Here is a 9,311-nt window from a genome sequence, read left to right as displayed (position 1 = left end):
TGGAGCATTTAGCCCATTTACATTTAAAGTTAATATTGTTATGTGTGAATTTGATCCTGTCATTATGATGTTAGTTGGTTATTTTGCTCGTTGGTTGATGCAGTTTCTTCCTAGCCTCAATGATCTTTACAATTTGGCATGTTTTTGCAGTGGCTTGTACCGGTTGTTCCTTTCCATGTTTAGTGCTTCCTTCAGGAGCTCTTTTAGGGCAGGCCTGGTGGTGACAAAATCACTCAGCATTTGCTTGTCTGTAAAGTATTTTATTTCTCCTTCACTTATGAAGCATAGTTTGGCTGGATATGAAATTCTGGGTTGAAAATTCTTTTCTTTAAGAATGTTGAATATTGGCCCCCACTCTCTTCTGGCTTGTAGAGTTTCTGCCGAGAGATCAGCTTTTAGTCTGATGGGCTTCCCTTTGTGGGTAATCCAACCTTTCTCTCTGGCTGCCCTTAACATTTTTTCCTTCATTTTAACTTTGGTGAATCTGACAATTATGTGTCTTGGAGTTGGTCTTCTCGAGGAGTATCTTTGTGGCATTCTCTGTATTTCCTGAATCTGAATGTTGGCCTGCCTTGCTAGATTGGGGAAGTTCTCCTGCATAATATCTTGCAGAGTGTTTTCCAACTTGGTTCCTCCTTGAAAACCAGAGTGGCCAAGTGAAAGTCAGTACAGATTCTCATTTTTACTTAAAAAATTCATAGGTACACATTGGGAATTGAACTACTGTGTTTTTTTTTCTTCTTTCTCGATATGTGACATACATGTTTCCTGGTAAGTAATACTCTATCATACATTGCGCTAAACCAAAGCAGACAGAGAACTAGTAAAGTTGTTTACTACATCCTACCCAGGCTGAGCTAAATCAGCAGAATATCATCTCAGTAAAAGAGATTTTGACAGGAAGAAGAAATTGCAGAGTCACTATCTACGACATAGAGCCTAACTGGGTTATACAGAAAGCATTTTCAGCAAGTATGCACAAACACATTTAACATGCTGTAAGAACAGCATACCTTTTAGTATATTTCTAGCACAAAACATACATTTATTGGTATCCAGTAAAATAGAAATGAATGCCAACATGAAAAATATTTTTGACTTCATAGCACTAAGAACTAAAAAATCACACAGCGTATAATACTTTCATCCCCATGTGGGTAATCATGGAGGTTTCAACATCATATCCTGTAGGTTTGCCTGAGTATTCGCCTATAAGAAAATTTTTTTCTAAAAGAATGCTTGAAAGAGACTTCTAGGTACAGTGGGGCTCATCAGGACTAGCAGAAGACAGTGACACAAGGACTGCAAATGGAGTTGATTTTCACATGTGGCTTTAAGGTAAGGTATATCTGTTTTCATTGATTTCTACAGCCAAGATAAGCTGTGATCATAGGAGATCCAGAAATCTCAAGACAGACAGTTGGCTTGAGTAACACCCTAAATAAATATCAAAAACCCTGTTGAGGCTTATGGACAGGAACTCTGATTCATATTAAAAAGAGTAGTATGTATATAAAAATATTTATGCAAAGCCTGCTGAAAGAAAGAGGATTTGTGATGGTGGGTTATTCCACACTGTTAACATACCAACATGTATGCTGTGGGGAGAGGTCCTCTAGGTGGAACTTTGACGTGGGCTTGCTCCAGAAAAGTCTGAATCAGAAGCACATGAGAGAGGTATCTACTTGGGGAAGGGAGGTATACTAGGGTTACTAAGCACCAAGATTAATGAATACTTGAAGGTGTTTGAAGAGAAATGGGTCCAGGAGGGTTAAGTCATATTGGTTTTGACCCATCAATACTTAACATGAACAAACTATTGCAGAGCAGAGTCAGTCTTTTCAAGATATATTCTGTCATCACTAGCTGAGACTATTGTCCTATGGATCAGTGACATCCAGAATGATCCTATTCATTGGTTGGAGGTAGGACCTAGTGCTATAGATTGTTCTAGAAAGCTGGCCTGGAGGATAATTTGCACAAGTCACCACTAAACCATCATGTAAGTCTTGCCTCCAGCCTTCTTTTGCTGTTCTGTATTCTAAAAACATTTCTTTAAAAGCTAAAAAAATCTGTAATTGGGAGTAACATATTGAATATGTCACCAGCCACTTCATCTTTACCTTGCTGTAACATTGTTGTAAAAGCTGCCATGTTGAATCCAGTAATCTGCTCCAGAAGCTGTCTTTCAATATACTTTTCCACCAAATAAATATATTCACTAAAAACAGGCACACAGTTGAGCTTATTCTCTTCCCGGTCTTCAAACTCCTGGTAGTACTTGTCCATGAAATTTCTCTATAATAACTGGAACTCATCATCCACCATAGTGTCCTCTGAATAACCAACCACACAACACCAAGTTCTGCATCAGAATCAGAGGAGAAGGAATGTATGAAGCTCTCTTCTTCTAAGGCATTGTGACCATCGCCCCCACACCCATGCAGGCAGACTAGTGGCCTAACGTGCATGGAGGCATGTTGGTCAGCTGGGGAGGAGGCCTCACCAACCAGACCTCCATTCTGCTGCAGCAGGCCCAGACATTGGTTATGGACTCTGAACTATTTTTTAATCTGTTTTCAGGGTATCTTCTATGACCACCTTATAATTTAATTATTTTCTAATATCTCTAGGATTAATACCCATCCCATCCCAATCATCCAGATTGAGCTTCCTAAAAAAAACAAATCCATCAGGTTGTTTTAAGCAGTTATTAGATTATTTTCAATTACCTGTTTTAATAAAAATAAAAACATTTCTTGTTTTTCTTAAGTATCATTCTAAATTTTATGATCATACTTTCTAGCTTAATTTCAGCTGGTAACCAATTCACTCTTTGAACACCACTACAATCACATCAACTCTAAATCACCTACTTACCTTTTATATGCTGCCTGGAAACATCTATATTTTCCTTCACCATGCACTAATTCAAATGTTCTATCACTTGTGAAGCGCATATTACTTAACTCACCCTTCCCAGTAACTACTCAAGACTGGTTACTTGAATAACGTGTTTTGGAATCTAAAAAATTCAAATCAGTCCAAGTTTAGTTATATAATTTTGAGCAAAACTTCTGTCTCTCTGAAACTCCCTCTCCCTTACTGTAAAAAATTGAGTGTGGTTGTGAGTTTTAGAATCTTCTTGCTCAAGGTGTTACCAAATAGAATCAGAATTGGTGTTACCTGGGAACATGTTAGAAATGAGAAATCTCAGGCCTTACCCAACATGTTTTAATCGGAGTGTGCATTTAAACATAATCTCCAGGTTATTGTATGCATATTGATTAAAATCAGAGAAGTACTGACACATAGCAACTGCATCTAGCATAGTCCTCTTCAACTGGAATATACATTCAGCAAATTTTTTTCTCTTCCCATTAAGCTGTTCATCTGTAATACTTTGAATATTTTATTCATTTGTTGCAATTATTTTCTTATTTGTATTATATATCTATTAAATTGTCAAGTCCTCAGTGATGGACACCTTTGTATCCCAAACATTTGGCCTTATGCTGATATATAGTAAATGCTTAATAAATGTTTACCAGCAAGGTGATCAACTCATGCGCAACATTTAAAAGTGTATAAAATAAAGGCAAAATGGTGTTTGTAAACACTGAAATTCTAAATACCACATTAAAAAAATCCAAACTGATTTCAGTGGCCACATGAAGCTTTTGGATGGTGTATATGAGTTCACTTGTTGATCATCACTTTAGAAATCACTCATCTCTGAAGATAAATTACATTTCACTCATTAGTGTGTTTATGAGTCCACTTGTTGATCATCACTTTAGAAATCACTCATCTCTGAAGATAAATTACATTTCACTCATTAGTGTGTTTATGAGTCTCACAATCTAATGCAGTCGTTTTTACTTTCACTTTTAATTAGATAATTAATTATATTGCCCTGCATTGAACAAAGATAAATGCTACAAAAGACTAAAAATAGAAATGAAAATAAGGGGCAAAATTCTTGTCATACATGTTAGAAGTTTACCATAATTTTGGAGAGTTTAGATGTAGATCAACAGGGACCTCAGCAACTCAGGGTGGCCTAATAAGGACTAGAATATAAACCCCCTGAAGGCAATAACATATCATAATGTGAGATATTCAAGGGCCACTGTGACCTCAAGATGAGAACCTTGGGAGAATTTCAGATAAGCAGTATTCCCAAGGACAATGGCTGGCATGTCAAATTGAAGTTGTTAAAAAACAAACATTTATTAAACGGATGAATCATGGATTCATAAATCTATGAATCCGTGAATTCATGATTCATAAGGAATCAAAGAAATTGAGCAGGAAGCATTACTGCGGAAGAGTTTCACAATGAGTAAAGAATATTCAAAGTTGGAAAATTAGATTAAAGTTTATTTTTGAAATGCTTTGGAGTTACCTCAAATGTGCTTACAGACAATTTTCTCAGTTACCACACAGCACTCAATAACTTCTGTTGCCACTTTGCTTAGTTCTATTCCTGTGAAAGAGCACTGACCCTTTTATGGGTACAACTAGTCTTTTCTTCTGTGCAGTGCCGTCTCTATCATACATTGGAGTTGCTTGGACTGGCAAGCATTACTACAAGAGTTGTCTTAGATCCCTAAACTAACCGAGTCACTGGGTACAACAGTGACTACTTGAGGTTTTGTTGTTGTTGTTTTCTTTTTCTTTTTTCCCTAGCAGTTGCCCCTGCCTCTACTGTGCATGGTTTATTATCTTTCTTTAAGCACCAAAGCCTTTTGCACTGGATTCAAGACGATCTGTATCAGTTAGAGTCCTGGCAAGAAACAAACATAGTTAAATTGCATAATTTAAATAAAGTTAAATGAAACGGATAATTTACAAAGGTGAGGACAGGGAGCAAAGTCAAGACAGTAACAGTAGGCTTGGGGAGCACATAGATATTTAATACAGGTGTCAGACTGTAGGGGAAACTGTGTATGATGAGGAGCGAGGAAAACATTTTTCCCATATTATGGCATTATTTTATCAGAGTTTCTCAACTATGGCACAATGTCTCTAGACATTGCAAAATGTCCTCAGAGGAACTAAATCATGCCTGGTTGAGGACCATTGTATTGGATGAAAGAACAGCAGAGTTTAACATACTCTGATTAATTTGTTAAAAATTAATTGCTAGTAGTCTGACCCCTTACTTCACTCAGTTTATGTCCTGGAGGGAACATGGCATGAAAGTTATTAATAGATCATTATTTGGTCTATTTTCATACATATGCCCCTCATTGTTCAGTCTCTTTCCTATGATACTAATACATTTTTAAATGTATTTTTTCATGAAAAATGGCCTTTAAGCCTAAACTAATTCATTTGATGCTCAACCAAAATAGTAATCTCTTAAAATGCTGGAGGAAGAACTGGGCTTATTGCCCGTATAGAGTGATGGTACTTTCTGAAGCGATTTCTAAACTCTATTACATTTTTACCTTACACATCTGTCCCCTACATAAGATTTGAGTCCATATTTTTGAGGTTGATGTCCCAGTGTACCATGAAATACTCAACATAATGACTTTCTTGATTTCAAATTATGCTGGATTCTCATAAAAAACCATAACAACTATTCTCTGATAACTGAAGAGTTCGCATGGCATTGATGGGTGCATGGTTTGGATTTTCATTGGTAAATATTTCCAGAAAACTCTTCAGTTGCACATACAAATAGACTTCTACACCACTTGAAATACACCAGTTCAAATATATGGTTAAACTCCAGCAGTGGACACAATTCAGGCTCACAATATGTTCCCTACCTATATAGCTATTTTAGGTATATTTATAGTATACATAATCATATATTCTTTGAAAAGAAAAGGAAAAATTTTGCCCTTGATAGTCCCAGCAAAGAAATCAGCCCCGCTAATTACTAACTTTCTTACAACACAGAAGTGGAGACATTTGCCCAAACTCATACTCTAGTGCAGCATCCTGACTTTGGATATTGGTATTGTATATATTTGACTTTATAATATATAAACTTATCTCTTTTGTGAGTTTCTACATTATAACTCCCTGTGTCCTGACTCCCCCAAAGAGATATTTTTGAAGTTCTAGCCATGTCAAGGAGAATCAATGATACTGTGAATATCTGCATCTGTATTCTGAATTACTATGTGAAATATTAACCCTGATATTGAATATCCTGGTTTCTTTAAATACAATAATATATGTTGTAAAGCTCTTTCCAGATATTAATTTTATAATTATAATTATCACCATTATTATTAATGAGCTAAAAGGAAAATCACATGATAATGAGATGTCCTGTCAGTTCCAACTAAAACAGTATTTGTTGTCATCAAACCTTAGACTTGTGGCAGTACAGGTAGAATAATGTCTTAAATGTCTCAGAAAAATTCCCAGTGAAGTTGAATTCTCTAGACTCAAAAGAATAAGCTTCTTCTGAACCTGAATGTGTTAAGCTGTATGGATTTCTAATGGTAATGCAAACACACTTTTACCAGAGATTAGCACAAAATCCTCTTTCAGATTTTAAAATCTTATAAATTGTATTCCTACTTATGTTTGCTATCTCTTCAGGAAATATGAGCCTGTTTTAATTTTGCCATCAAGGTAGTTGATAGTGTTGAAATGACTTTCCCAGTACACAAATCTAGTCAGAAACAAAACTTGAATATAAATCTCATAAATCTGAGAATTGTGTGCTTTACAGAATATCATCAGAAAAATGGATAAACTCAAGACAACATACCCAAATCACTCATTAATGCAAGATTAAGAGAAAAAAACAGTTCGTTGCTCATTTAAAAAATACTTTTGGTAGGATGTGTTTATGTACAATTTGCTCCAAGATATTAAGAATGAGGACATTGCCTCAAAGGTTTATGAGAGCATTGAAACTATAAAAATGTAAGAAACTGTTATAAGTATGTCCACAGGTTTTTTAAATAGAATAAAGTGATCTTTGGATGATTTTTGCATACCATGCAGAGCCTTAATTCTACATGTGGTAACTCTCATTGAAATATGCATTGACACATTTTGACCCTTAAGTTTTATCCACTTATGACAGATTATAAAATATTACTAATTTCATTGAATAGTTCACTAAAAACTATTTGGAAACTGAATTATCTAATGACACATTTCATCCTAAAAAGTGGCAAACTTTTTTTTTTTTTTTTTTTTTTTGATACAGAGTCTTGCTCTGTCACCCAGGCTGGAGTGCAGTGGCACAATCTTGGCTCACTGCAACCTCCACCTCACAGGTTCAAGTGATTCTCCTGCTTCAGCCTCCCAAGTAGCTGGAACTACAGGTGTGTACCACTGCACCCAGCTAATTTTTGTGTTTTTGGTAGAGATGGGGTTTCACCATGTTGACCATGCTGGTCTCAAAGTCCTGACCTCATTATCCGCCTGCCTTGAACTCCCAAAATGTGGGATTATAGGTGTGAGCCACAGCTCCTGGCCAACTTTTTTTTGTTGTTGTTTATATAGTCAAACAACACTGCTTTTCAATATTTTAAAAATAGTGAGACAATACTGTTTTTCAGCATCAAGACATTCATGTACTAGTTTTAGAGCTATCAACTGACACACCTGAGAACTCTGAAAAACTATGTAGTTCACTGTGCCTCCATTTCTTTTTTTTAAATTATACTTTAAGTTCTAGGGTACATGTGCACAACCTGCAGGTTTGATTCATAGGTATACATCTACCATGTTGGTTTGTTGCATCCATCAACTCATTTACATTAGATGTTTCTCCTAATGCTATCCCTCCTCCCCCAGCCCCCACCCCCGCAACAGGCCCCGGTGTGTGATGTTCCCCTCTCTGTGTCCAAGTGTTCTCATTGTTCAATTCCCACCTATGAATGAGAACATGCAGTGCTTGTTGTTCTGTCCTTGTGATAGGTTGCTGAGAATGATGGTTTCCAGCTTCATCCATGTCCCTGCAAAGGACATGAACTCATTCTTTTTTATGGCGGCATAGTATTCCATGGTGTATATGTGCCACATTTTCTTAATCCAGTCTACACTGATGGACATTTGGGTTGGTTCCAAGTCTTTGCTATTGTGAATAGTGCCACAAAAAACATACGTGTGCATGTGTCTTTATAGCAGCATGACTTATAATCCTTTGGGTATATGCTCAGTAATGGGATGGCTGGGTCAAATGGTAATTCTAGTTCTAGATCCTTGAGGAATCACCACACTGTCTTCCACAATGGTTGAACTAATTTACATTCCCACCAACAGTGTAAAGGCATTCTTATTTTTCCACATTCGCTCCAGCATCTGTTGTTTCCTGACTTTTTAATGATTGCCATTCTAACTGTTATGAGATGGTATCTCATTGTGGTTTTGATTTGCATTTCTCTGATGGCCAGTGATGATGAGCATTTTTTCATGTGTCTGTTGGCTGCATAGATGTCTTCTTTTGAGAAGTGTCTGTTCATATACTTTGCCCACTTTTTGATGGGGTTATTTTTTTTTTCTTGTAAATTTGTGTGTGTTCTTTGTAGATTCAGGATATAAGCCCTTTGTCAGATTGGTATTTTGCAAAAATGTTCTCCCATTCTGTAGGTTGCCTGTCACTCTGATGGTAGTTTCTTTTGCTGTGCAGAAGCTCTTTAGTTTAATTAGATCCCATTTGTCTATTTTGGCTTTTGTTGCCATTGCTTTTGGTATTTTAGTCATGAAGTCTTTGCCCATACCAATGTCCTGAATGGTATTGCCTAGGTTTTCTTCTAGGGTTTTCATGGTTTTAGGTCTAACAGTTAAGTCTAATCCATCTTGATTAATTTTTGTAGAAGGTGTAAGGAAGGGATCCAGTTTTGGCTTTCTACATATGGCTAGCCAGTTTTCCCAGCACCATTTATTAAATAGGGAATCCTTTCCCCATTTTATTTTGTCAGTTTTGTCAAAGACCAGATGACTGTAGATGTGTGGTGTTATTTGCGAGGCCTCTGTCCTGTTTCATTGGTCTATGTGTCTGTTTTGGTACCAGTACCATGCTCTTTTGGTTACTGTAGCCTTGTAATATAGTTTGAAGTCAGGTAGCATGCTGCCTCCAGCTTTGATCTTTTTGAATAGGATTGTCTTGGCAATGCAGGCTTTCTTGTTTCCATATGAAGTTTAAAGTAGTTTTTTCCAATTCTGTGAAGAAAATCATTGGTAGCTTGATGGGGCAGGCATTGAATCTATAAATTACTTTGGGCAATATGGCATTTTCACGATATTGATTCTTCCTATCTATGAGCGTATAATATTCTTTCATTTGTTTGTGTCCTCTTTTGACTCATTGAGCAGTGGTTTGT

At 36.5% G+C, this 9,311-nt stretch overlaps 1 pseudogene; it reads right to left on the bottom strand.

The window, feature by feature from the left end:
- Positions 1-1,938: 1,938 nt before the first annotated feature.
- On the bottom strand, positions 1,939-2,960 carry LOC129478479 (ADP-ribosylation factor-like protein 2-binding protein; annotated as a pseudogene).
- Between the last annotated feature and the right edge of the window lie 6,351 nt (positions 2,961-9,311).

This window comes from Symphalangus syndactylus, chromosome 3 (genome assembly GCF_028878055.3).
Source record: "Symphalangus syndactylus isolate Jambi chromosome 3, NHGRI_mSymSyn1-v2.1_pri, whole genome shotgun sequence".
Taxonomy (NCBI): Eukaryota; Metazoa; Chordata; class Mammalia; order Primates; family Hylobatidae; genus Symphalangus; species Symphalangus syndactylus.
Note: the sequence above shows the minus strand (reverse complement) of the source record. Positions and strands in the feature narration are given on the sequence as shown.